This window comes from Balaenoptera borealis (assembly GCF_965194805.1).
Source record: "Balaenoptera borealis genome assembly, chromosome: 5".
In the NCBI taxonomy this organism is placed as follows: Eukaryota; Metazoa; Chordata; class Mammalia; order Artiodactyla; family Balaenopteridae; genus Balaenoptera; species Balaenoptera borealis.
Window position 1 is genome coordinate 6,596,498 of NC_138862.1, and position 27,629 is coordinate 6,624,126.

The 27,629-nt window shown below is 44.7% G+C and overlaps 2 long non-coding RNA genes across 4 annotated transcripts in view; one reads left to right on the forward strand and one right to left on the reverse strand.

Moving 5' to 3' along the window:
- LOC309629643 overlaps positions 1-27,629 on the reverse strand; it is a 545,666-nt gene that overhangs the window by 391,010 nt on the left and 127,027 nt on the right. The window lies entirely within an intron of this gene.
- On the forward strand, positions 6,923-27,296 carry LOC309629633. 3 transcript variants are annotated; one of them, XR_014245153.1, is made up of 2 exons: positions 6,923-11,499; positions 25,758-27,296. It is a non-coding gene; the product is annotated as an uncharacterized lncRNA (long non-coding RNA). The 3 variants fall into 3 exon arrangements; XR_014245154.1 differs by having other exon boundaries at positions 25,761-27,296; XR_014245155.1 differs by lacking the exon at positions 25,758-27,296 and adding an exon at positions 19,175-23,229.

Consider the following 27,629-nt stretch of genomic DNA (forward strand, 5'->3'; position numbering starts at 1 on the left):
CCCTCTCCTTGGAAATAAATGACGATACATGAGCCTGTAGGCTCCTGACACATACCTCACTACCATGAGGACTTGAGACAGACCCAGGGGCATCCCAGAGAAACAACTGCATCTGAAGACATCATGAATATTTGGCCCCAACTGCACTGTCGTACCTCTGGACTTTTTAGTTATGTGACAGCAAATCGCTTTCATTGTTTTAGCTAAATGCGTTGTGTTTCTTGTGACCTGTCCCTGGAACTCATCCTGACTGGAACTCTCTCCCACCAATTGATTTCCCACACAACACTCAGAGTGCACACGTAAGAATACAAAGCTGATTCATGTCACTTTGTAGCTGGAGTCCTTTCAGTAACTTCCTGTTCCATTTAAGATAAAATCTAGGGGCTATTTCTGGTAATGGTGGTGAAAGAAAATCAAGTGACTTCTTCCCTCTGCAGAAAATAAGTATAACACTGACAAAATTATTAAAGACAATCATTTCAGGTCACTGGAAAGTGACAAAAGATAGGCAACAACTTGAGAAGAATTTACCCATGAAAATTGCTACAACATTGGGTAAGAGTGGTGAGTCTGTGGCCTTCTAGTCTGGAGGCATTTCCATCTCACCCAACTTGGGTGGGAAAAACTTACAACTTTACCAGCTGGACTTGACAGATTTGATTCAGGGAGTTGACAGAGCAGCTAGAAATTTAAGGGTGAGATTTTGGAAGTGAGAGAGCCAAGGAAGAGCACAGACGGGAGTCTCTCCACACATTGCTGGTTGACTGCTAGACAATGCAAGCACACGGGAACCACAGGAGGTCTAGCAAAAATCGAAAGCCTGGTAGATGTGTGACTTTACTGCACTTTTGAGAACACCCCTCAGTCCACACATAGCTTAGGCAGCAGAGAGTGGAAGACTTACTGGCTTGAAGTGTCTGAGCATAATCTCTGCCTAAATCATTGCCTGACTATAAAACCATGCAGGTGAAGGGGAAACCCCTAAGAGTCAGACCCCACCCCCTTAAAAAAAATGAGCAGAGATTTCAGTGGCTGTCCATTGACAGTGAGATAGATTTGCAGGTTGAATCCAGGCAAGTTACTTGTCTGCTAAAACTAAGAGCCCTCAGAAGAGCAAAACAGAATCCAGAATTGCTGCAACATTGCCTACAATGTCTGGTTTTAAATAAAGAATTATTAGACAGGCAAAGAAAAAGTAAAGTATTTTCCATACCCAGGGAGAGAAGGAAGGAGGGAAATCATTCAATAGAAACTTACTCTGAGTCAGCTCAGACATTACACCTAGCAGACAAAGTCTTCAAAGCAGTAAAATAGATAGCTAGTGGGAAGCAGCCGCATAGCACAGGGAGATCAGCTCGGTGCTTTCTGACCACCTAGAGGGGTGGGATAGGGAGGGTGGGAGGGAGACACAAGAAGGAGGAGATATGGGGATATATGTATATGTATAGCTGATTCACTTTGTTATACAGCAGAAAATAACATACCACTGTAAAGCAATTATACTCCAATAAAGATGTTAAAAAAATATATATTCAAAATATTCGAGGAAACTATGCCAACAATGAATAAACAAAGAATCTCAACAGAGAAATGGAAAAAAGAAGCAAATGGAAATTCTAGAGCTTAAAACTGTACTAACTGAAATGAAAAATTCATGGCATGTGTTTATTTGGGATGTGAGAAGAAAGAATTGCTGAATTTGATAGAATGACAGAAATAATTTAATCCAAAGAACAAAAAGAAAACACCTCACGATCAAACTGCCAAAAGCCAGAAGTAAAGAAATCACTTTTTTCTATTTTTTGGCCATGCCCCGTGGCATGTGGGATCTTAGTTCCCTGGCCAGGGATCAAAACCCTGCAGTGGAAGCATGGTGTCTTAACCACTGGACCACCAGGGAAGTCCCAAGAAATCCTTTTTTTTTTTTTTTAATATTTCAGCTTACTTTTTTTTTTTTTAAACTTTGGGTTTATTTATTTAATTAATTAATTTATTTATGGCTGTGTTGGGTCTTCGTTTCTGTGTGAGGGCTTTCTCTAGTTGTGGCAAGTGGGGGCCACTCTTCATCACGGTGCATGGGCCTCTCATTATCGCGGCCTCTCTTGTTGCGGAGCACAGGCTCCAGATGCGCAGGCTCAGTAACTGTGGCTCATGGGCCTAGTTGCTCCGTGGCATGTGGGATCTTCCCAGACCAGGGCTCGAACCCGTGTCCCCTGCATTGGCAGGCAGATTCTCAACCACTGCACCACCAGGGAAGCCCCCCAAGAAATCATTTTTAAGAGAGCAAAAAAAAAAATGTTACATTCTACACAGGGAACAACAATATAATTTACTGTTGACTTTTCATAGAAATAACAGAAGCCAAAAGACATTGAAAGCCTAAAATACTTTGTGAATTTGCTGCATTTTCTGTGAAAGAACAGTGGCTTCCTATTCTTTTTTAGTGATTGCCTATTCTGTTTAATGACAGGCTAAAAGAAAATAAAAAGCTATAATCAACAAGACCGTCTCTCAAAACTGAAGACAAAACATAAGACCATTTCTAGGTTAAAAAAAGAGAGAGAAAATAAAACTGAGAGAATTTGTTGCTGGCAAACCTGTGCTAAAAAAACTGCTAAAGAGGGGTGACATTGGATGGTAACTTGGATAGTAACTTAGATTCAAGAAGGACTAAAGAATACCCCAAATGGAAATAATATATATTTTTCTTCTATTACTTTTTTAAAAAAGACATATGACTATTGGAAGCAAAAACTATAATACCACATAGTTGGGCTTTAACATATAAAGATTATATATATGACCACAATAGCACAAAAAATAGCACAAAAGGGAATGAAGTTATATAAATGCAAAGTTCCTACATTTTATTCGAAGTTAGTATTAACTTGAAATAGATGGTGATAAATAAAAGATGTATATTGTAATACTTAGGTAAAGCACTAAAATTAATGCAAAGAAATATAGCTAAAAAGTCAATACAGGGACTTCCCTGGTGGTGCAGTGGTTGGGAATCCGCCTGCCAATGCAGGGGACATGGGTTCGATCCCTGGTCCGGGAAGATCCCACATGCCATGGAGCAGCTAAGCCCTTGCACCACAACTACTTAGCCTGTGCTCTAGAGCCCGCGAGCCACAACTACTGAGCCCTTGTGCCTAGAGCCTGTGCTCTGCAACAAGAGAAGCCACCACAATGAGAAACCTGTGCACCGCAACGAAGAGTAGCCCCCGCTCGTCGCAACTAGAGAAAGCCTGCGCAGCAATGAAGACCCAATGCGCTAAAACAAAATAAAATTTAAAAAAAATTTAAAAAGTTAATACAGGAATTTAAATGAAATACTAAAACATATTTGTTTAATATAAAACTGCAGGAGTAACAGGGATTAAAAAGAGAGAGAGAGAAAGATGAGACAAATAAGAAAAAAATAGCTAAAGGCAGACTTATAACCATGGGAATGAACTAAAAATTCCAATCAAAAGACAGAAACTGTCAGACTGGAGAAAGGAGAGAGATGTTGCCTATAAGAGATCACTTTAAGTTCAAAGACATAAAGAGGTTAAAGTATATGGATGAATAAATATATAGGAGGCAAATACATAAACAATAATCAGAAGGGAGATGAATGATTTTTTATTAATGTCAGACAACATAGACTTTAAGAAAATGAATATTACTAGAGACAAAGAGTATTTTATAATGATAAAAGTGTCAATACAAGAGAAAGGAATGAAATATTATTAATTTATTTGTACCTAAAAGAGAACTCCAAAATTCATAAAGTAAAAACTGACAGAATTGAAAGATGAAATAGAAATACCAATAATTATAGTTGAAGATATCAATACTCTTTTCTCAGTAAGTGATAGAACAAGTAGAACAGTAAGAACAGAAAACCTGAACAGCACTATCAAACAACTTGACCAAACTGACATCTATAGGATACTTCACCCAACAACAGCAGAATACCTTTTGTTTTCAAATGTACATGGAATGTTTACAAAATAAACTCTATGCTGGATGATAAAACATTTTAAATGTCTGTACATTTAAAAAGATTACTATCATATATAGCATGCTCTTTGATGACAATGGAAATAACTTTAGGAATCTACAACAGACAAAATTTGAGAAATCCTAATATATGGGGAAACTAAACACACTTCTAACTAACTTATGAGTCAAAGAAGAGATCACAAGGAAAATTAGAAAATGCATCAAACAATGAAACAGAGAACACAACATATTCAAATTCGTGGGATGTAGCTAAAGCAGTGGTTATATGGAAAATTTATAGCTTTAAAAGCTTATGTTATAAAAGAAGGCAGTTCTAAAATCAGTGAACTAAGCTTCCAACTTAGGAAGCTAAAAATGAAGAGAAAATTAAATACTGAGTAAGTAGAAGGAAGGCAATAATAAAGATCAGCAGGGAAATCAATAAAATACAACATGGAAAAACAATAGAAAAAAACAAAAAAACCAAATGCGGGTTCTTTGCAAAGATCAATAAAATTGACAAACCTTTATCTGGATTGAGAGAAGACACAAATTACCAATTAGGAATGAAAGAGGGAACATCACTACAGATCTTAAAAACATTAAGTGGGTAACAAGAAAATATTACAAACAATCTGCTCTGAAATTTAAAACACATTAATGAAAGAAATTAAAGAAGACCTAAATAAAATGGAGGGATATACCATGTTCATGGTCTGAAAGATCCTGGGTACCCTCTCGCCATCTTACCTGGGGGCCTTGACAGAAGACAAGTTCATTTCTTGCTCATGTTACAGTCCTGTGTGGGTTGGGGGAGGGGAGGGAAGACTCTGCTTCACCTGGTGACTCAGGGACCAGCTTCTTCCATCTTGTAGCTCCTCCTTCCTCTAGACCCTCAGAGTCCCTTCCTTTCATCTGGAAGGTGCATGAAGAGCAAACTTGGAGAATTGTGCAGGGATTTTTTTATGACTACATTAGATTTTGCTATACAAATCACCCTGCACTTAGTGCTGCCGTTACCACTGCAGGTGGTGATTCTGAACAGTGTCGTGGTTCCCGCCACAGCCCGCAGTGGGGATGTGTGGATGGTATTTCAGCTTTAGGTTTCCCCAGGGCTTGGGAAGCCCCACTCTGCTTGTCATCCTCTCCAACCAGCAAAATGAACATATACCTCTTCCCCAAGTGGCAAAACCACTGGGAGGGATTCTCCCTTTTCTCTTGGTTGGGGGAATTCCCTCTGGGCTGCAGTTCTGAGGGGACCCTGTGGGCACCGTTGGGCTCCACCCTGCGGTGTCCGTTCAGCACACGGTTCTGGCACCTTGGTGACCCTCTCTCTGTGCGCCCCCTCAGTGCTCCTCTGATCCTTACAGCAACATTCGAGATCTTTCTCTGGTGTGTCTGGAAGTTCCCTTCCTTCAGCTTTTAGTGAAGGTTACTAAAATGCATGCATTTTCTAGGGAAACTTAACCAAAGCGAAGCACTTCTTGGGGCCAGTTTTTTTCTTTAGACTTTAAGCAACAAAGAAGCGGGATGTTTTCCAAGACCTCAGCCCAGGGCAATTTGGTATGTGTGCCTTTTCTGTGACTTCCTCCCTCCAGCCCTTTCTGTGCGGGCAGCCCCTGGCCTCCACAGCGGGAGAAGTGATTCACCATCTCCCTCCGGGCACAGGGATGATGGAGCAAATTGACTTCAGGGACCAGGCTGATCACCACAGCTCTGGTCATCCGTTACCTCCAAGAGGTGAAGTTCAGAAGTCAGCCTGACCTTTTCTACCCCTAGGTCACAGCAAACTGATTCCCTCTTCCCCTCCCATACTACCTAAAATAACATCTATCTAAAACCCTGCTGTAGGCTGAAATTCTGGGCCCCCTACACCCTGCCAAATTCCTGTGTTGAAGTCTTGACCCCCAGTACCTACAAATGTAACTCTATTTGGAGACACGGGTCTATAAAGAGATGTTTAGGTTAAAATGAGATCCTGTGGATGGGCCCTAATCCAACTTGACTGGTGTCCTTACTAGAAGAGGAGAGTAGGACATGGACACGCACAGAGGAAAGATCACGTGAGGACACAGGGAGAAGACAGCCGTCTACACTCCGAGGAGAAACCAACCCTGCTGACACCTTGACCTTGGGCTTCCAGCCTGAAGAACTGTGAGAAGACAAACGCCTGTCCTTTAAGCCCCCCAGCCTGAGGCATTGTGTTATGGCGGCTGGAACAGCCTGAGACCCCTCCCTACCCAGTCGTTCTCTGTCACGCCACCCCTCTTCATTTTTCACGATGACTCCACTCACTGCCTGGAATTTATTACTTGTTTACTTGATTGTGGCCCCCTGGCCCTCCTGAGGGTTCATGAAGGTAGAGACCCAGTCTGCGCTGCCCACCTCCAGACCCCAAGACCCAGGACGGCGCCCGCGCATGCTCAGCTCACAGAGTTGCCAGATGCGTAGACCGCTCGCTCACCGTGGAGGCTTCGCTTTGCGGCTGGCAACCGGTTTATTTTAAAGCAAACGAAATCTTGTAATTACTCTGGTTGCGGAGAAGTACATCCTGGCCCAGGCCAGTCCTGGAAGGCCCTGCAGGTCCTGGGGTTGAGAAAGGAAGCAGGACAAACGCACTCTCGCCAGCTTTTAACGGCGAGCAGGGTTCGAGCTCTCAGGACCCCAGCTCCCGCCCGCTTAGCAGCCTTGGCCGCCAGCTGAAGGGCAGACGGAGGATGCTGGGACATCCAAGCGCTAAGCGTGTGAGGTTTCGGGCGCCTGTGTGTGTGTGTGTGTGTGCGCGCCTGTGTGTGTGTGTGTGTGCGCGTGTGCGCCTGTGTGTGTGTGCGTGTGTGCGCCTGTGTGTGTGTGTGCGCGTGTGCGCCTGTGTGTGTGTGTGTGCGTGTGCGCCTGTGTGTGTGTGCGCCTGTGTGTGTGTGCGTGTGCGCCTGTGTGTGTGTGCGTGTGTGTGTGTGTGTGTGTGCGTGTTGGACACGTGGGGTATGAAACAATGGAGATAGAAACAAAAATGTTTTAGACGTAATTACCCAACAAATCAAAATTGGGCTCCGCTAGGGCTTGGCTTTATGTCCAATCAGGATGGCTTGCTTTATGAAAGTGTAAAAATAAATATTTATCCGAAGTCTGTACTCCCAGCCACGGAATCCAGCATTTCGTGCAGACGTCACCCTGGATGTGCTGCTTAATTAACGCGGGGCTACCCTCGCTTGGAATTCGTCTGACCCTTCCAGCTACCACGTGGGGCTGGCGGAGCTCGTGAAGATTCAGCGGTCCCGAACAGAAGCCACTGGTCACACGTGGCTCTTTACAGTGAAATGAAGGAGAGGAGAAGTTCAGTTCCTCAGCTGCTCTGGTCACATTGCCCATGCTCAGCGGCCTCATGGGGTTACTGCGCAGTGGAAATATAGAACATTTCCGGGATTACAGAAAGTTCTATTACCTTTGGGGTAGAGAGAAGCAGGCTGGCAGGGATCGCTCTGGGGACGTGGAATGGGTTTGGAGGGGAGTGGTCTTCAGTCTGGAAAGATCCCCAAAGGGGTGTTGGGACCCTCGGGAAAGCTGGTTGGTTGCCTGTCTGCTGGCCCTTTGTCATCAGCCAATAGCAGAAAGACCTGCTTTAGCTGAGAGTCTATGATGAGCCCAGCTCCTGGTATTCCAGATATATTTAACGCTTGTAACAATTCCCTAAGGTAAGTGTTTCCTCATTTTTATGATTGAGAAAACTGCAGATCAGAGAAGTAACTTGTCCATCACCAACTAGCAGGTGACAGAGTCAGGATGTAAACTTGAGTTTAGTTAGTCCTGCGCAAACGCTTTTTCTGTGGTATCTTTCTGCTTTCTTGGAAACCTGGGCTCTGGTAGAACCCAGGGGAGGAAGAGGGTGATTGCATTCACTTTCTGGGCTCCCCTCCCCTCCATCAGGGTATCCCAAAGACCCCTGGTCTCCCTCCTAGCTGGTTGAAGCCAGCCGGCTCTGAAGTGTGCATGTTGCTTTCCCGAGGGTCCTTGTCGTGATGTCTGAGCATCTTCCTGCATCTCCAGGCAGGTACCCAGAGACAGCCACCTATAGCACAGTTGATAATGGTGTTAATGAAGCACACTGGTATTGCGGTTCCTGTAGAGGGAGGACCATGCCCGCTGGGGCATCTGCAGTGCTGCTCACGGACGGTGGGGCTCGGTATAGGGGGCTCGCCCATGAGGCCCTGATGTCCTCACGGGGGAAGGAGGACTTGCAAGGAGAGCTCAGGCCCTGGAATTTCTGACCTCACTTTTCCTGCTCATGAAATGAGAAGAGAACCAAGGCATGTGGCCCTCCAATCCACAAATTATGTACTTTTCAATCACCTTATAAATTCAGTGGGTTAGAATGTTTTCTGTATGTATATCTCCTTAAAGGGATTTTTATATAAATAGGGATTTCAAATCTAACTTTATTAGAAAAGCCTATTTTTCACTTTTAGTGCTTTTTGGGGGGGGGGTTTATGCCCTTAATTATCATATGCAATTGGCACACGAATGCAGTCTTCATTAGGCAAAGCCAAATGAGCGGTAATACAAGGCATTTCAGGGACACATGGGGGAGATTCTAGGATCCCAAACCTTAGACACAGAACAGATGCTGTCTTTTCACGAAGTGCAAGTCTGACTTGTGAAAGTCCTCTTTTAGCCACACTGGGGAGGGAATGAGACTTGAGGCCGGAGTGGCCAGAGCAGCACCCCCTTCCCCTGTATAGAAAGTGCACAGATCACAAACCTACGGCCACAAGTGGACACATTCTTGTGAACACCCAGGTCAAATACAGGGACGTTGCCCCAAAATGGCGTTCCACTAGCAATCTTATCTGTCTCTAAAAATGCCTTTGACTAAAATTATATTTTATCTGATACATATTTTTTAACTTTCACCTACTACCTTTATTTATTTATTTATTTAAATTTTGGCTGCATTGGGTCTTCGTTGCTTCCCGCGGGCTTTCTCTAGTTGTGGCGAGCGGGGGCTACTCTTCGTTGTGGTGCACGGGCTTCTCATTGCGGTGGCTTCTCTTGTTGTGGAGCACAGGCTCTAGGCGCGCAGGCTTCAGTAGTTGTGGCATGCAGGCTCAGTAGTTGTGGCACACGGACTCAGTAGTTGTGGCTCATGGGCTCTAGAGCGCAGGCTCAGTAGTTGTGGCGCACGGGCTTAGTTGCTCCGCGGCATGTGGGATCTTCCCGGACCAGGGCTTAAACCCATGTCCCCTGCATTGGCAGGCGGATTCTTAACCACTGCACCACCAGGGAAGTCCTTCACCCACTACTTTTATTTATTTATATTTTTATTTTCCTCCAGTTTTACCGAGATATCGTTGACATACAACACATGTAAGTTAAAGGTGTACAATGTGATGATTTCTGCATGTATATATTGCAAATAATTACCACAAAAATTGTTAGTCAACCCAACTATCCCTTCACTTGTTACACTTTTTGTGTGTGTGTGTGTGTGTGTGTGTAGTGAGAATATTTACAATCTGCTCTCTTAGCAACTTTCAAGTATATCATGCAGTATTGTTCATTAGAGTCACCATGTGTAAATTTGATCCCAGAATGTATGCATCTTAAAGCTGGGAGTTTGTACTCTTTGACCAACATTTCCTATTTCTCCCAACCTCAGCCCCTGGTGATCACTGTTTTACTTGCTATTTCTCTGAGTTTGGCTTTTTTGATACCACATAAAAGTGAGAACATACAGCATTTGTCTTTTTCTTTCTGACTTATTTCGCTTAGCATAATGACCTCAAGGTCCATTCATACTTTTGCAAAAGGCAAAATTCCCTTCTGTTTCAAGGCTGAATTATATTATTTCATCTGATATTAATTAGTGGCATTCAGTCTCTTTTGGTTAGTATTTGCTTAGTGTTTGCATATAAGTATATATTTTCCCTGCATCTCTTGTAAATTGGATTAAAAAAAATGGACGGCCTTTTAAGTGAGACATTTACTGCATTTACACTTAATGTAATTGTTATATTTGGATTATTTCTGCCATCTTATTTTGTGCTGTCCGTGTTCTCTCTCTCTCTTTTTTTTTTTTTTTTTTGCCTTTTTTGGGATCTAATGAGTTCTTCCTTATATTGTTCCATTTTTTCCCCATTCACTGGTTTGTAAATTATACTGTCTGTTTTTATTCTTTTAGTGGTTACTTTAGAAATTACAACATAAAAAATTAAGTTATTGTTTAAAATTTATGAAAACCTTTACTCTTCTCCTAGGTAATACACAGATCTTAGGAAACATTCAGCCTATTCCTGCTCCTGACTTATGTGACTATCAGATGCGGTTTTAGGTCTACCTGTACAAATTAAAAAAACCCAGTGGTTATGATTACTACCAATTTATATAACTGATGGTCACTGAAATCTCCCCACTCATTTAACACTTTCTTTGTCCTCCATTCCTGCTGCATTCTTTAGACCTCTTATCTGAAATCACACCCCTTCTACGTGAACTATATTCCTATAAATTCCCTTTCACGAGGATTTACTGGGAGAGAAAACCATTCGTCTGCTTCATTTCTACCACGAGAGGTCTCAACTTAATGCTTTTATGGGTTTATTGCTTTTAAATATCCTTTTCTTTCACTTGAATGGGTTCTTGGAAGGAGGAAAATAACTGTATCTTGTTTTACGCAGAACTTTCTGTATGTATTTCCCCATAAATATTTTGAATGTTATCATCATAAAGATATTTACAAAGAATAAAGGACATATCACTTCACTTGGCACACAGATGCCATTCAATAAAATCTTGTTGAATGAAGAAATTAATGAAGCAAACTATCCTGGACCACCTTCTGGAAACTCATTGCCATTGAGCAATTTCCCCCAAAGACATTCTAAACTGTAAGGTAAAAGTGATTGTTAAGGAAATATGCAGTATATAATTTCCTACTATTTTTAGTTAAAATGTATGCAACAGCTATGTTTCATGTGCTGTGTGTTTATTTTAACTTAATTGCCTCTGTGTAGTCAGAAAACACTTTATTGATGCTCTCTCAATTACAAAATGTTTCCACAGACGTTTTCCACGTGCTTTCCACATCAGCCTAGGGAGCTAGGCGACAGTTCTTAACACTATTTTATGAGTAATTAAACAGAAGTTTGGGGAGACCACGGGGCTTGGTCTACATTGCCCAAGAGCTCACAGAGCCAAGCCCTCTAATTTCTAGCTCAAAGCCTTTCCACAGTGTTCTGTCCTCAGCCCAGTAGCCTTATGCCTACCCATCAGCCCTGCAGGCTAATTGTGCTACTTTAAGTGATGTTGGACAGTTACTCTTCCTGCACCTCTTCTTTTGTGACGTAGGGTTGGTCATATCTATTTCTTTGTTGCAGGGTTCTCAGTCAGGAAGACAAACCTTGCCCATTATTCTATGGTTCCAGAAAAGAGGCCGCATTGATCCAGGTGATGATCCAGGGACAGACCAGGAAAACCTTCTGCCTGTCCTTCACCTGCCACCTTAAAAAGGTGAGGACCACAACATGCAGCTCATGAAACGTAGCAGTTGCATACATTGTAACTGAAAATAGTGGGAAATTATGGCAAACACTGCACACTGCCCTCTATTGCTAACACTATGTTTTGTCCTGTGTTATCGCTCAGAGAGGTATATGGAGGTTCCTGGAGGGCCTTTACCAAGCCATCGAAATATTTTCATCAAAAAATCATGGAGCTTAGTGAAACTTGATGATAAAGGATTTCTAATTTCTCCTCTTTTATCCCTTAAGACAGTGGTTCCCCATGGCAGCCCTATTCACAATAGTCAAGACATGGAAACAACCTAAATGTCCATCGACAGATGAATGGATAGAGTAGATGTGGTACATATACACAATGGAATATTACTCAGCCATAAAAAAGAATGAACTAATGCCATTGACAGCAACATGGATGGACCTAGAGATTATCATACTAAGTGAAGTAAGTCAGAAAGAGAAAGACAAATATCATATAATATCACTTACATGTGGAATCTAAAAAAATGATACAAATAAACTTATTTACAGAACAGAAATAGAGTCACAGACACAGAAAACAAACTGATGGTTACCAAAGGGGAAAGGGGGTGGAGGAGATAAATTAGGAGTTTGGGATTAACAAATACACACTACTATATATAAAATGAACAACAAGGACCTACTCTATAGCACAGGGAACTACATTCAATATCTTGTAATAACCTATAATGGAAAAGAATCTTAAAAAATACACATATACAATACACATATACACATATACATATATATATAACTGAATCTCTTTGCTGTACACCTGAAAGGAACACAATATTGTACATTAACTGTACTTCAATAAAAAAATGGTTAAGAGACAACAAAACAAAGAACAGGGGTTCCCAAACTTTGCTGCCTTTAGAATCACCCAGGGAGCTTTTCAAATGCTTGATGCCCAAGCCACACACAACACTATTTACATTCGTTTCTGGAGGTGAGACCCAGGTATCGTTACTTTCTACAACTCCCAGAAGATGCCCACAGGCAGCCGGGTTGGAGAACCAGCGTGGTCTTCGGGCCAGCATCACCAGCATCACCCAGGAACTTGTTAGACATGGAAATTCTCAGGCTCACCTCAGACCCACTGAGTCAGACACCCCGGGGTCGGGCCCAGCAGCCTGTGTTTTAACACACCTTCCAGATGATTCTGAAGCTTGATCACACCTGGGAACCCCCCACCCCCCCTCCGCAGATCATCCCAAACACTCAACTTCAACCATGTGGGGATCTTATCGAAATGCAGATTCAGACTCTGGGTTCAGGGGTCGCGGGCTGGGGAGGGTCGCGGGCTGTGATCCTGCCTCTCTCATAAGCTCCCAGGGCTGCAGCTTCTGCTGGTGGGCGGACTCAGCTGAGCGTGGCGTCCCAGCGACACTGGCGTAGAGCAGATGCTCAGTTAAGTCCCTGGTGAATAGGATAAATATTTGGTGAAGATGAGGATTAAGTGCCATAGGGGTGACTATCCATCATTCACAGGGCAAAAATGACCACAGTTAGGGAGTTTGGGGTTGACATGTACACGCTGCTATATTTTAAATGGATAACCCCAAAGGACCTACTGTCTAGCACAGGGAACTCTGCTCAATAGTATGTAATAACCTAAATGGGAAAAGAATTTGAAAAAGAATAGATACATGTATATGGATAACTGAATCACTTTGCTGTACACCTGAAACTAACGCAGCATTGTTAATCAGCTCTACTCCAATATAAAATAAAAAGTTAAAAACAAACAAAAAACAACAAACAAACAAACAAAATGACCACAGTGAACGCTCTTTGCACAGTCTTAAGAATCGCTGGAAATGTTTTGAACAGCAGTCTGTCCTTACAGCAAACAATCCAGCAGGTAAGTTATATGGGCTGGAAGGAATTTACACTTTAGATCCCTCAGGCATTTGCAGCTCCCTTATTTGTGGGGAATGTTAAAAAAAAAAACAAAAAAAAAAACAGCTGGGATGGAGGTGTGAGGCCTTCTTCACCATGTCAGCAGTCCACATTTTCTAAAGTTGTCCTGGGAACGCCATTGTGACTCTTTGATGACATTGTTGTTAAATCAAATTTCTCCTTACTTAGAGGTGGTGCTGTATCTGCCCACCTCCTTCAGGAGTACAAGAGCGTTAACCGGGGGTGAAAATATCTTCCTGCAGATTGTACAAATCAGGCAGCTGTGTCGGTTTCCAGAGGTTAACGTCCTGACATAAAGTAAAAGTTGGTCACCAGGGGGCAGTATTGCCCCACAAAGATTCTTCACTTCGGCTGCTGAACCTGGAACTGGTCACCTGCTCCTTTTAAATAGTCTATGTATCAGTAATACTCTTTGTTCTTCTTTCTTCGAAGACCCGGAAGCAATCAAAAACATGCCCCCCAAATCTGTAGGCAACGGACCTTTATAAAAACGTCTGTTGACTGTTTTAAAAAATATTTTTAAGGACTTTTTATCTCTTGAAATTTTTATGCGACTCCAGCTCATTATTACCAAAGATGAAAAAGTGATCCTTTCCTGGAAGACGCTGTTCTTTATCAGCAGTGCTGGAACATACAGCCCCGGAGACTTAAGATTCAGGAATTTTTGTTCCCGAAGAGAAATTGATCTGTGAGGAAGCCTGTTGGCTGAGAAACTCAAGAATGAGTTATTTTGGATGTTTCAGTTGCTGCCTCAGTTTCTTCTGCGGGGCAACGGTCACTAGGGAATGGGACAGCTGAGGGGTCTCCCAGAACACGATGTCCTTGTCCACCGTCGCCTGTTCCAAACTGAGCCCCGTCAGATCCCCCTCGATGCTGGTCTGCATGGGTCTCAGATGGTGACGTTTATCAAAACTCAAAGTGCATGGATTTCTGCACTGTCCCTTTTTGAGACGTCTGACCTAGGAGTTGCTGGAACGCGAGGCGTTTTCTTCCTTCCTGGACCCCTGGGCTGCGTGTGCCGTTTTGCCAGCCCGTTAACGAGGCTTCCTCTTGGGTTAATTGCACGCCCCGCCCGGCCACATCTCCAGAGGCCAGCTTCTCCCCGCCCCCGCCGAGATTGTTTCCATATGTGACCCCACATGCTCCCAGCTGCCCCCTCGGGAACCGTAAATTGTCTGTGTCTGCTGGGCTTCCTTCCAGGCAGCTCTGCACCCCACACGGGGCTCTGCTTTCGAGCCATCAATGTGGGTTTTCTTTGGAGTGGCGGCAGGCTCAAGAGGCCGGATCCACGGTGACATGGAAGGTGACAGTTTCCGTGTTCTCCCTGGTGGCTTCCATTCGGCCTGCTGGGAGCTCTCTTCTTTGTCTGAGGCCACGGCAGGATTTCAATAGGGGCTTGATATTGTTTAACGGACACTGATGTGATGCCCGGCCCAGTCCTGGGCCCGCCCTTTGGGAGCCTGCAGCCCAGCGGGCTAATCCATCCATCACAGAACTAAGGCCAGCATGGAGCGTCCCAAGAGTTCAGATCTCCCTGCGAAGGGAGTCCTGGGTCCCCTTGGACTCACGTGGTCACGAGGCTGTGGTCTGGGAGCTGTCTGGTCTCTTGGGTCTGCTCCAGCCTGGATCCCAGCTCTCGTCCACAAAACCCAGGGCCGTCCCCGGCCACCAAGATGAGGGGGTTGGCCAAGGGAGACGGGGTGCCGGTGGACTCAGGCGGGTTGTTTCCCAGCCCTTCCGCCTGGGCAGGGGATTGGTGGGTTCTGTGAATTCACACCACGGTGGAGAGAAGGCAGGTTGCAGCTCGTGTCAGATGGAAGCACATCTGGCTGCTTGTATCAGAACACCTGATGGCAGAGGTGGAAGCAAACAGGGATGAATAGTCATAAACATTTATTTTCAAGAAATAGAGTTTATTTTTTTGAGCAAATTTAGGTTCACAGTAAAATTAAGCAGAAAGTACAGAAGTCTTCCATCTACCCCCGGCTCCCACACATGCAGCCTCCTTCACTATCACCACACCCCAGCAGAGGGGGGCGTTTTACAATTGATGAACCTGCATTGACATGGCATCATCGCCCAGACTCCACAGTTTACATTAGGGTTCACTCTGGGTGCTGTACGTTCCGTGGGTTCGGACCAATGTACAGTGACATGTATCCACCACTGTAGAATCATATAGAGGGGTGGAGTCAAGATGGGGCATGGGAGGATGCGGAATTTGTGTCTCTCCACAACTAGGGCACCTTCCGGATGCTGGTGGGGGACCTCAATGCCCAAGGAGACGGGAGGAACCCCCAAGCAACTGGGTAGGATGTGGGGGGGAGGGAGGGGGGACAAGAAGTGGAGGCTGGACAGGACCAGCACCCCTGAGGGGTGGCTGGGAGAAGGGAGGGGTTCCCACTCCTGGAGGGACCCTCGGGGGCTTGAAGGATCAGGGGGGAGTGCGCCTAGCATTTTCCCTGCCCAGTCGGGCTCTGGGAAACCTGCTGGGCTCCTGGGCCGGGTCCTCCGCCCTCTGAGGCCCCCTCCGGGCCATGTGGGTCCTAGGACCATGGGAGGGAGGGAGGAAAAAATCAGAAAGAGAAATTAAGGAAACAATCCCATTTACCATCGCAACAAAAAGAATAAAATACCCAGGAATAAATCTACCTGAGGAGGCAAAAGACTTGTACTCAGAAAACTATAAAACACTGATGAAAGAAATCAAAGATGACATAAACAGATGGAGAAATATACCATGTTTGTGGATTGGAAGAATCAATACTGTGAAAATGATTATACTACCCAAAGCAACCTACAGATTCAATGCAATTCCTATCAAACTACCAATGGCATTCTTCACAGAATTAAAACAAAAAATTTCACAATTTGTATGGAAACACAAAAGACCGCGAATAGCCAAAGCAATCTTGAGAAAGAAAAACGGAGCTGGAGGAATCAGACTCCCTGACTTCAGACTATACTACAGAGCTACAGTAATCAAGACAGTATGGTACTGGCACAAAAATAGAAATATAGATCACTGGAACAGGATAGAAAGCCCAGAGAGAAACCCACGCACATATGGTCACCTAATTTATGACAAAGGAGGCAAGAATATACAATGATGAAAAGACAGCCTCTTCAATAAGTGGTGCTGGGAAAACTGGACAGCTGCATTTTACATCTTTCAGTAAAAGAATGAAATTAGAACACTACCTAACACCATACAGAAAAATAAACTCAAAATGGATTAAAGACCTAAATGTAAGACTGGACACTATAAAACTCTTAGAGGAAAACATAGGAAAAACACTCTTTGACATAAACCACAGCAAGATCTTTTTTGACCCACCTCTTAGAGTAATGGAAATAAAAACAAAAATAAACAAATGGGACCTAATGAAACTTAAAAGCTTTTGCACAGCAAAGGAAAACATACACAACACGAAAAGACAACCCTCAGAATGGGAGAAAATATTTGTAAACAAAGCAATGGATGAAGAATTAGTCTCCAAATATATAAACAGCTCATGGAGGTCAATATCAAAAAACCAAACAACCCAATTAAAAAATGGGCAGAAGACCTAAATAGACATTTCACCAAAGAAGACATACAGATGGCCAAGAGGCACATGAAAAGATGCTCAATATCACTAATTATTAGAGAAATGCAAATCAAAACTACAATGAGGTAACACCTCATACCAGTCAGAATGGCTGTCATCAAAAAATCTACAAACAGTAAATGCTGGAGAGGGTGTGGAGAAAAGGGAACCCTCTTGCACTGTTGGTGGGAATGTAAATTGATACAAGCACTATGGAAAACAGTATGGAGGAGGTTCCTTAAAAAACTAAAAATAGAACTACCATACGACCCAGCAATCCCACTACTGCGCATACACCCTGAGAAAAGCATAATTCAAAATGACACATTTACCCCAATGTTCATTGTGGCACTATTTATAATAGCCAGGACATGGAAAAAACCTGAATGTCCAATGACAGATGAATGGATAAAGAAGATGTGGTACATATATACAATGGAATATTACTCAGCCATAAAAAGGAACGAAATTGGGTCATTTGTAGAGATGTGGATGGACCTAGAGTCTGTCAGACAGAGTGAAGTAAGTCAGAAAGAAAAAACCAAATATTGTATATTGACGCATGTATGTGGAATCTAGAAAAATGAACAGTTGAACTTATTTGCAGAGCAGGAATAGAGACATAGACGTAGAGAACAGACATGTGGAGGGCGGGGAAGGGGAGGGTGGGATGAATTGGGAGATTAGGTTTGACATAAACACACTACCATGTGTAAAATAGCTAGCTAGTGGGAACCTGCTATATAGCACAGGGAGCTCAGCTCGGTGCTCTGTGATGACCTAGATGGGTGGGATGAGGGGGGTGGGAGGGAGGTCCATCCAAGAGGGAGGGGATATAGGTATACATATAGCTGATTCACTTCATTGTACAGCAGAAACTAACACAACATTGTAAAGCAATTATACTCTGATAAAAAAAAGAGAATCACATAGAATAGAATTTTCAGTACCTAAAAATCCTCTGTGCTCCACCTCTTCATGCCTCCCTCCCCCTAGAGCCTGGAGACTAATCTCTTTACTGTCTTCATAGTTTGGCCTTTTCCAGCACGTCATGAGTTGGAATGGTGCAGTGTGCAGACTTTTCAGATTGACTTCTTTCGCTCAGTAATAAGCAACACGCCTGTCTTTTTGTGGCGTGATAGTGCATTTCTTCTTAGCCTGATTAATGGAATAGTCCTGTTTATCAAGAGGTCCGAGTGGGTTGGTCGTGGGCTGCTGCAGGGGCTCAGGGACCCATGTTACTCTTTTGGCTCTGCCCTTGCAGCCCGTTGCCTTGGCCACTCGTGGTTGCAGAGGCAGTTGCGTCTCCAGAAAGTACCTCCAGGACAGAGGCCAGAGGAAGAGGGAAAGAAAAGGGGGAAGGGTGTTGGCAGCCAAGGCTGCACCCTTTTTGCTGGAGAACAACAGATTTCCTAGAAGCCCCTGGAGGGAATGTCCCCTTACATCTCACTGGCCAGAACCAGGTCACGTGGCCACATCTGGACATCAGAGTGGAAAGAAATTGCCAAGACGGGTCTAGACCCATCATGGCTCCCCCAGCACTGGGCAGGGGCTTGCTGAAGACATGGGGGGTTGTTAGCAGAGAAGTGTGTGAGTGTGAGTGTGTGAGTGTGTGTGTGTTGAATGGATGCTGGGGGGTAGTAGAAGGGGTCTGTTGCCACAAACTCAATAAACAGGCCCTTTACGTGGTGGGGAAAGGCGGCCCTTCCTCCCCTGGTGGGTGCTGTCAGAGGTGGATGTTGCCATGTCAGGACATAGAGGAGGTTTAGGGGTCAGCTTGTGGGAAGGAGGCTGTTTGAGGGTAACTGTCACGTGAAAGGTGTGGGTATAGTTTGGAGGGGGAAGGAGTCACTTAGCTCAGAGAACTGATGAGGGAGGAGATGTCTGATCTAGGCTTTGAAGGATGGATAGCATTTTTACAAAGCAGCTGTTTTATTATAGACGAGCATCACAGATTGCTAATTGTCCTTTACTGGCCACTGTCCCATCTTCTGCAGTAATGACACCCCCAGTTTTGGGGCTACCTGAGGACTACCTTTCCCAGCTTCCCTTGAAGCTGGGTGTGGCCAAGGGGAGGAAGCATTAGATGCAACTCCCAGGAGGGACACCCTTCCCTTTCTTCTCTTCTACCAGCAGGCAGGTGGCCATGGTGGTACCTAGCCAGTCTGGATGCCATGGCTGAAGCCACCCCCAGGACTGATGGAGCGATGAGACAGAGGGACCCGACACCCAGACTGGATGTGACAGAAAAGAAAAGTCTTTCTTGTTTAAACCAGTATTAACGTGGCTACAGCTCTGGTAAAGCTATGGGCCTATGTCGTAATTTAAAATAATAAGCTTTTAGTGTCTCTTGAAAGCTAACTTTAATCACACTTAACCAAATCAATGCTTACCTAGCCTTGCATTGTTAAGCAACAATGTATAGCCTCCTTTTTTAAAAAAGGAGTTTTCTGCATTACGGTAGGTTGATGGTCCAGTTTGCTCTTGGGTCTGAATCTCCCTGTGGTGTGTCAGCCTATCTGACAAGTGTAGCAGCATATGATTTGGAAATATCAGTTGATGTTTTCCTTTTTGCCCTCTGATCCTTCACTCAGGTGAGGTTTTTTTTTGTCTCAGGGAAGGGAGGGGACCGCAGAAAGAAAAAACTGGAGTCGGGTCTGGGCCAACCCTGGGGGGCGTCAGAAAGGACTCCTCTGTACAGACCACTGAGTGGGAGCAGGTGGGAGAGACCCGGACAGAAAGCCGGGCGCTGGGGGCCTGGGGCCGGGGAGAGGGGCCTGACTCAGCAGGATGGGTGGGCCTGAGGCCACCTCAGCAGGGGCAAGCATGGACAGATGACCCCCCTGAGCCCCTCTCCAACACCAGGGAACCATGAACTTCTCCTTGAACTCAGCTACAACTCAGGAAAGTCAGGGGACCCGGATTCGATTGGTGGAAATTATGCTGAGCTACAGAGAAATGAACAGAGTTACACCTGCATTTATCAACAGATATTTGTATCTACTACACAAGCCTTTATGGACATCAGTTCTGGGCCTGGCAAAATAATGAGTATTGCAGATGCAAAAACTGTCACAGACACAGAGATGCAGGAGACATTGGTCTCTTCTTTCCATCCTTTTATTCTCCACTCACTGGTCTCTTCTTTCCATCCTTTTATTCTCCACTCACTGGTCTCTTCTTTCCATCCTTTTATTCTCCACTCAAGCCACCAGGGCCTAAGGTGGCCATGCTTGAAGGTCTCATGCTACTTGGATGTCTGAAGAATGCTGGGCTATTATACTATTATCACGAGTGTAGAATCTGTAGAACTAAATTATGGGGTTCCTTTGCCGGCGGCAATTTTTCAAAGTATTTTTTTGCTAGCAGCTACCCACTTTGGATAGTTTGCTTTGCCCAGAGTAGGGGGTGCGCTAAATATTTGCTAAAGGAAAAGAAGGAAACTCTGTTTCTTTATGATTTCCCAAACGATTTAGCCTCTGTTTGAGAGGCAGGTGACTTTATTTGAGTGAATACTATTGGCACAATCATTATTTTCTATTGGAAGTAAACACTCAGCAAAAGAGTGACCTGTGAGGGTAAACAACCCAGAGCACATAAAGTCATGCCCTGTTCAAGTAAGGCTGAGAACTCAGAACTGGAATAAACAGTATCAGTGACTACATGTGAATAATGCTGATTTTGCACCAAAAAAGAGCTTCCCATGAAATTTTATTGCTTATCTTAGAACCACACTAAGAATTGTATATTAAAGGGTGAAAATAATTTGCTGAAATCCTACTTCTTCCCCTTAAAAAGTCACTGATTAGCAAAATTGTGAACAAATAGCTTTTCAAGCAAGTCAGCAGCAAAATAGTTTACTTAAACAAATTACATTAGTAGTGAAGAAAAATTCCCCCAAATGGAATGCTTGGCCATAATAATGAGTTATTTTAGGAGAAAATGTGAATGGGATTTTATATAATCTTGGAAGGGGGGAGGTCTTACATGACATGACACAAATCATGACAAAATTCAGGAGCTGTAAAGGAAAATATTGATACATTTGACTTCATGCCATTTGAAAGATTTTGTTATGTCAAGAGTACCATAAACAAATTTAAAATATCAACCAAAAAGTAACCATCAAATTAAAATATGAAGCTAATCTTCAACCTAGCAATTTTCCATTGCTAAGAAAAATATTTGCAACCTAATGTGGTGTGGGCTGATAGCCAGTGTCCTCTGAAATCTGTATTCTTTCTTCCATTGCCGTGGAATACTAGGGAGGCCTCAGTAGGACTCTAGAATGGTGCCCACAATCCCTGATGTTCACGCCCTGGCATAGTCTCCTCCCCTTGAGTGTGGGCAGGGCATGCAACTTGTTTCTAACCATAGAATATGGCAAAGGTAGCAGGACACACATGCTTGTGTGCCTGTGATGATGTATGTAAGTTTGCACCACCTGTCTTGCTGGAGTCTCTCTCTCTTTTGTTGGCTTTGAGGAAATCCCATACGACGAAGAATTGAACGTGGCTCCTAGGAACTGAGGGAAGCTTCTGATGGGGTAGTTAGCAAGAAACTGAAGCCTTCAGTTCTACAGCTGCAAGGAGCTGTATTCTGCCAACAACCAGAAGCAGATCTTTCCCTAGTCCAGACTCAGAGGAGACTGCAGCCCTAGCCAACACCTTAACTGCAACCTCGCAAAGGACCCAGTTGAGCTGTGCCCAAGCTCCTGACCCACCGGTACTGCGAGCTAAGAAATGTTTAGTTTTGAGGTACTAAATCAATGGCAACATTATTAGGCATAATAGATAGCTAATGCAAACCGAACTATACTGCATCTCTCAGGCTCCCTTGCAGTTAGATGTTGCCATGTGACTAAGCTCTAATCCACAGAATGTGAGCAGAGGACATACAAATGGCCAATAAGCACACGAGAAGATGCTCAACATCACTAATCTTTAGGTCATTAGGGAAATGCAAACTAAAATCACAATGAGATTCCACCTTGTACCCATTAAGATGGCTACTATAAAAAAAAATAACCAGTGTTGGCGAGGATATGGAGAAACTGGAACCCTTGTACACTGTTGGAGGGAATGTAAAGTTGTGTAGCCTCCGAGGAAAACAGTTTGGCAGCTCCTCCAAAAATTAAACATAGCATGACTATATGATCCAGCAATTCCATTTCTGAGTATATACCTGAAAGAGTTCAAGGCAGGGTCTTGAAGAGATATTTGTACACTCGTGTTCATAGCAGCATTATTTATTCACAGTAGCTAAAGTGTAGAGTCAACCCGCGTATCCACAGACAGAAGAATGGATAAGCAAACTGGGGTCTATACACACGATGGAATGTTATTCAGCTTTAAAAAGGAAGGAAGGAAATTCTGACACATGCTACAACCTTGATGAACCTTGATGACCTAATGCTAAGGGAAATAAGGCAGTCCCCAAAGAGACAAGTGCTGTATGATTCCACTTATATGAGGCATCTAAAGTAGTCAGATTTATAGAGACAGAAAGTAGAATGGTGGGTGCCAGGGGAGGAGTGAGAAGTTGTTGTTTAATGGGGACAGAGTTTCAGTTTTGCAGGATGAAAAGGGTTCTGGAGATGGATGGTGGTGATGCTTGCACAGCAATGTGAATGGACTTAATGCCACTGAACCGTATACTTAAAAATGGTTAATATGGTAAATTTTATATGTATAAAAAGTTGAAAAAAAGCAAGTTGCAAAAACAATATGTAGCACAACCCCAATTTATAAAAATATGTATCCTTGTTTGTTGTATACATAAAGAATTTCTGAAAGAATACACAAAAAAAACGACAGTAGGGAGGTTGGGAAATCAGATGAAGGGGAGACCAACTTTTGTATACTTTCTGGTGCTGTTTGGAATTTTAGTTTATGACGTACATGTCTTACTTTTAAAATTTAAAACAAATTATTAATGAGTAGATTGGATTTTCTCCTACATTGATTCCTTAAATTACTCTGGGGCCAGCCCTTGAGGATTATACTGATTCTTTATGTTGGTTTCTGCTGAGATGTTTGGAGTTGTTGGGCTTTGGTTTCTTCTACAAAACTGTTTTCCAAAGGGTAATACTTAATTCTTCAACAGCAGAACAGCCAGAATAAATTTTGAAACTTTGTTGGATTGTATTTGAATGATGTGAATCAACAAATAAAGGTTACTAAAAGAGGCTTCAGTGTTTCTAAAACACCAAATAGAGCCACAATCGAGACAACATTTGGCAAAAAATGAACACACACAATTCCTCACATGTAGAGACCATGTCTTCTACGTTTTTTGTGTCTTCCATGGCATCCAGTAAATTCTATGTAGTATTAAGTTAAATGCTTAATAACTCCATGGTGGGTGGGTGGAAACAATTTTCATGGCTAATGTTGACGATAATAGATCATATGACTAGTTCATTTTGACTATGTTGACCTTTTAATCATCAATCTCATAGTTAAAATAATTAAATCACTCAAATTACCCAATTAGGCAAAAAGAATGTCGAGCAAGACACTATCTTTAGGGGAGAGAAGAATACACAGAAATGTATTTCTTGAATGGCTCCATGTAGAAGCATTTGGATGCGGGTACCCTCACAGGCCCAAAGACGTAACAGCCTTTAGGTGAAGGAGAGAAGTATTAGCTGGAGAACAGAGTGGCCCCGCCGCTGATAAAGGAAGTATTAAAAGTTGCACAGACGCCCCGGAAAACACGTGCTCTCATTCGCTGACTTTTTCGTTCTGCAGCTTTGTCCTTTTCGATACAGGCTGAATGTATTTACATTATAACCGTGTCCTGCTTAATTCTGCTTAGAATTTTTTTATTCTAAACTTTTAGCTAAGACGTTCATTTATGTAAAATCAGTAATAATTTACACCACTGCTCCACAGTCGGGCGTTTCAGGCAGCGTTTTTCAACCTCACGCTACTGGCATTTTGGCCAGATGGGCCTCCGATGGTGAGGGCCTGCCTGTGCGCCGGAAGATGTCCGGGCACCATTCCTGGCCTCCACCTACTAGATGCCAGAGGCACGTCCTCCCCGGTGCTGCCAACCGGAAATGTCTCCAGACGCCCTGGGGGCCAAACCGTCCCTGGTGGAGGACTGCTGCCTCGAAAGGGGATGGAGAGAGGGCAGGTGGAGGGGGCCAGCCACACCCGCGATGCCACTGCACCTGGGGGGACCTTCCCCTGCGGGGGTGAAGGGCCCAGCGAGGGGTCTGAAGTCCCCCAGACCCTCGTTTCATCCACCTGGGAGGGGGCAGCGGGTCTGAGCGCCCGCTTGAGTGTTGGGAGTACAGCAGGGGAGGGACTGCAGAGCCAAGGGCTGCCCGGGCTCGCCTTCCACAGGTGAGCGCTGCGTAGTTTCCGCCAGCGACTGGGTTTACGCCCTGATGTGTGCGGTGTGAGTGCAGCTGCTTCACGGGCTCACCAATACTTAGTGTTCCTCCTGTGAGCATTCGGGGGGGGGAGTGTATGATTTTAGGTTGCATTTTTCAATGACTGATGACGTTTGGCCTCTTTTCAAATGCTTTACTTTTATAATTCGAAAAAAATGTAAAGATGTGTGTGCATGTGTGTGAAAGGATGAGTTATAAATATATAAAAGGGTGGAGCCACAAAATTGCAGGTGTGTGGAGCACATCCGGCTGCCTTGGTGGCCCGGCCAGCACGTCGAAGGGGCAGTCCCAGCCCCCAGTCCTCCTAGGAAACGTGGCGCCTTCCTCTGTATCCCAGGCCCCCCCACCCTTCACGACGCCAAGCGCTGGCGTTCCCTTTCCACCAGAGTTGGGAAATAGTGCCACAGAGGAGCCTCTAGATGGCGCTGCACCCTGGAGATTTGTTCGGCAGGGCCCTTGCTGTCCCATCCGAGGGTGCATCGTGACCTGACTTTGACCTGTTTTGCAAGCTGAGCCCTGCCAGCACCTGGGTTCAGAAACTCTGCGGGAGGTGTCCTACGGGCCGGGGGTGTGTGCACATGCACGTGGGGTGCGTGGTGTCTGGGTGGTGTGTGTGCTGTATGTGGTGTGTGTGTCGGAGTGGGCGGGGAGGGGAGGGCATGCTGTGTTCCAGAAGGACAGTGGGTTCTTGCTGGAGATTAGGAAGTAGAGCCAGAATCTCTTAGAAGACAACAGTTCATCCGAAGGACACACACACACACACACACACACACACACACACACACACACACAAAAGGTACAAAGAGATAGACAGTGTAAAGCAAGTGTCCCTTACACTGTGCCCCCAGCCTCTGCTTGTCCCTTTCCTGCAGTGGAAAGGAACACAGTGAAACAAGTGTATGTAAGGAGCAGCTCCTTATGCCTGGGCTCCTGTCAGGTCTGCAGCCCTCAAGCTGTAGATGGTTTCCTTCCGCCACAAGGGATGGGGAAGTTCTGGAAGGTCAGGATCCCCTGCCCCCCACTCACACGTAGGCACGCACATTGGTTTCCTTTGTGTTCGTTCCAAGGTTGGCTATTTACAGATTTGGGCACAGCCCCTCTAAAAGGGATTCCCACCCCCCTTGAAAACGGAAATGGTGTTTCTTAGCATTGTTTCCTTTTCCTTTGTTAATGCTTTTTCAAATGGAAGAATACCATAAATATACTCAGACAAAAAATCATATCTTGCCCTCAAATTATCTGAGGAACAAAAGGCCAGCTTTCTTTAACTAGAGCCTCCATTTCAGTCTGTTTTCAGCTTTGGTCATTTCCCAGCAGGGCAGGTGCTGGGACCCGAGTGTGCAGCCCCAATCAGCCTGTGTCTGGACTCACAGCTACAAGTGCATGGCCGCCTCCAGTGGGACACGCTCTCCTGGGACACAGATCGGGCGCGTGTGCGTGTGCACATGTGTGCATGTGCATGCGTGTGTTTGAGAAGTCTGATACCATTTTGGGGGGACAATTCGGAGGAAAGCAGTTGTTACCAGAGTGGGAAAGAAGCCCGCCTTTTTCTTGACCATGAGACTGAGCAATGCTGGTTGAACCCTCCCTGCGTTTCTTGGATGTTCATGACATCTTTGGCTGTGAGCGTGGGTGAGTTTTCTGTTCCCTCTGACGTCTTTAACTTTGGCAGATCGGCCGACTGGGGCTCATGAAGAAATGTCCACGTGTGCTCAACTTGCCAGAAACAAGTGGTTCCATTTTCTTAAAATGAAATATGTGAGCATCTTTGAAGATGGTTGCGTCTTTGCATCCACAGTGAGACCTCCTGCTCGGGAGGGCTGCACCCCAGACCTCCTCCCTCAAGACTGGCGGCCCCTGATGACCTTCTGAGTGTGGTATTGATTGTAAGGGATCTGGGGATCTCACAAGCCCCTCAAACACAGTGCTGGCATCAAAGCAAGGGGTGAACTGCTTCTGGGGGAGGGTGGTCTTCTCAGGCCCACAGAGCTGGGAGAGGGTCTTGGGGCTGAGCTTCTCGGCTCCAGAGTGAAAAGAAAATGTTGTCAAAAACCATCAACTGTTACCGAGTCCAAGCTCGTACTGCGCCACACGACAGGCCAATAAATCAGGAGACGAGGTGTCGGGGCAAAGAATAGTGACTTTGTTACAAAAGCCAGCAGACCGAGAGGATGGCAGACTGATGTCCCAGTTAGAATTCAGGCTTCTTTTATATTAAAAGGAGAGGGAGGGCAGCTGGTTGTTGGAAACTTCTTGGTGCAGGAATCCTTTGTTCTTTCATCCGTCCAGGTAGGTCAAGTGACAAACCTCCAAGGAGACAAATGTTATTGTCTGTTATGCAACTTTTTATCTCTATATGAATGGAAAAGTATTATACGCTTAAAGGTCAGAGCCTTGAGAAGGGGCTATCCTGTATATTTCAGGCTACAGGCAACATTCTTAACTGGAAGCAAAAGCAATAGAATACAAAGGTTAAAGTAAAAGAAACAGATCCAATATGGAGTTAGATTTGTTCTTCTCTATTACACAGTGAGTCCAAAATATTAGGTTCCTGGGCTTCCTTGGTGGTGCAGTGGTTAAGAATCCACCTGCCGATGCAGGGGACACGGGTTCGAGCCCTGGTCCAGGAAGATCCCACATGCCACGGAGCAACTAAGCCCATGTGCCACAACTACTGAGCCTGTGCTCAGAGCCCACGAGCTACAGCTACGGAGCCTGCGTGCCACAACTACTGAAGCCACGCACCTAGAGCCCGTGCTCCACAACAAGAGAAGCCCCATTTGCCGTAACTAGAGAAAGCCTACACGCAGCAGTGAAAACCCAACACAGCCAAAAATAAATAAAATAAATAAATTTTTAAAAATATTAAAAAAAAAGTTAGGTTCCTCGTGCCTCAGGCCAAGTTCCTGGAAGCAGAGCCTTGGAGAGTGGTTCTTGGGAAGGGGTATATGAGGGGCTCGGGAGGAGTGGGGGGAGGGTACACGGCAGGAAAGGCTGTGAGTGGCTGGAATCCAGCTCTCATCAGCTCACTGGTGGTCCTCAGTGGCCAAAGTCAGCCCTGGGATGGGGCAAATGCCATCTTCTCGGTCTGCTGGCTTTTCTAATAAAGTCACTATTCCTTGCCCCGACACCTCGTCTCCTGATTTATCGGCCTGCCGTGTGGCGAGCAGTACGAGCTTGGACTCG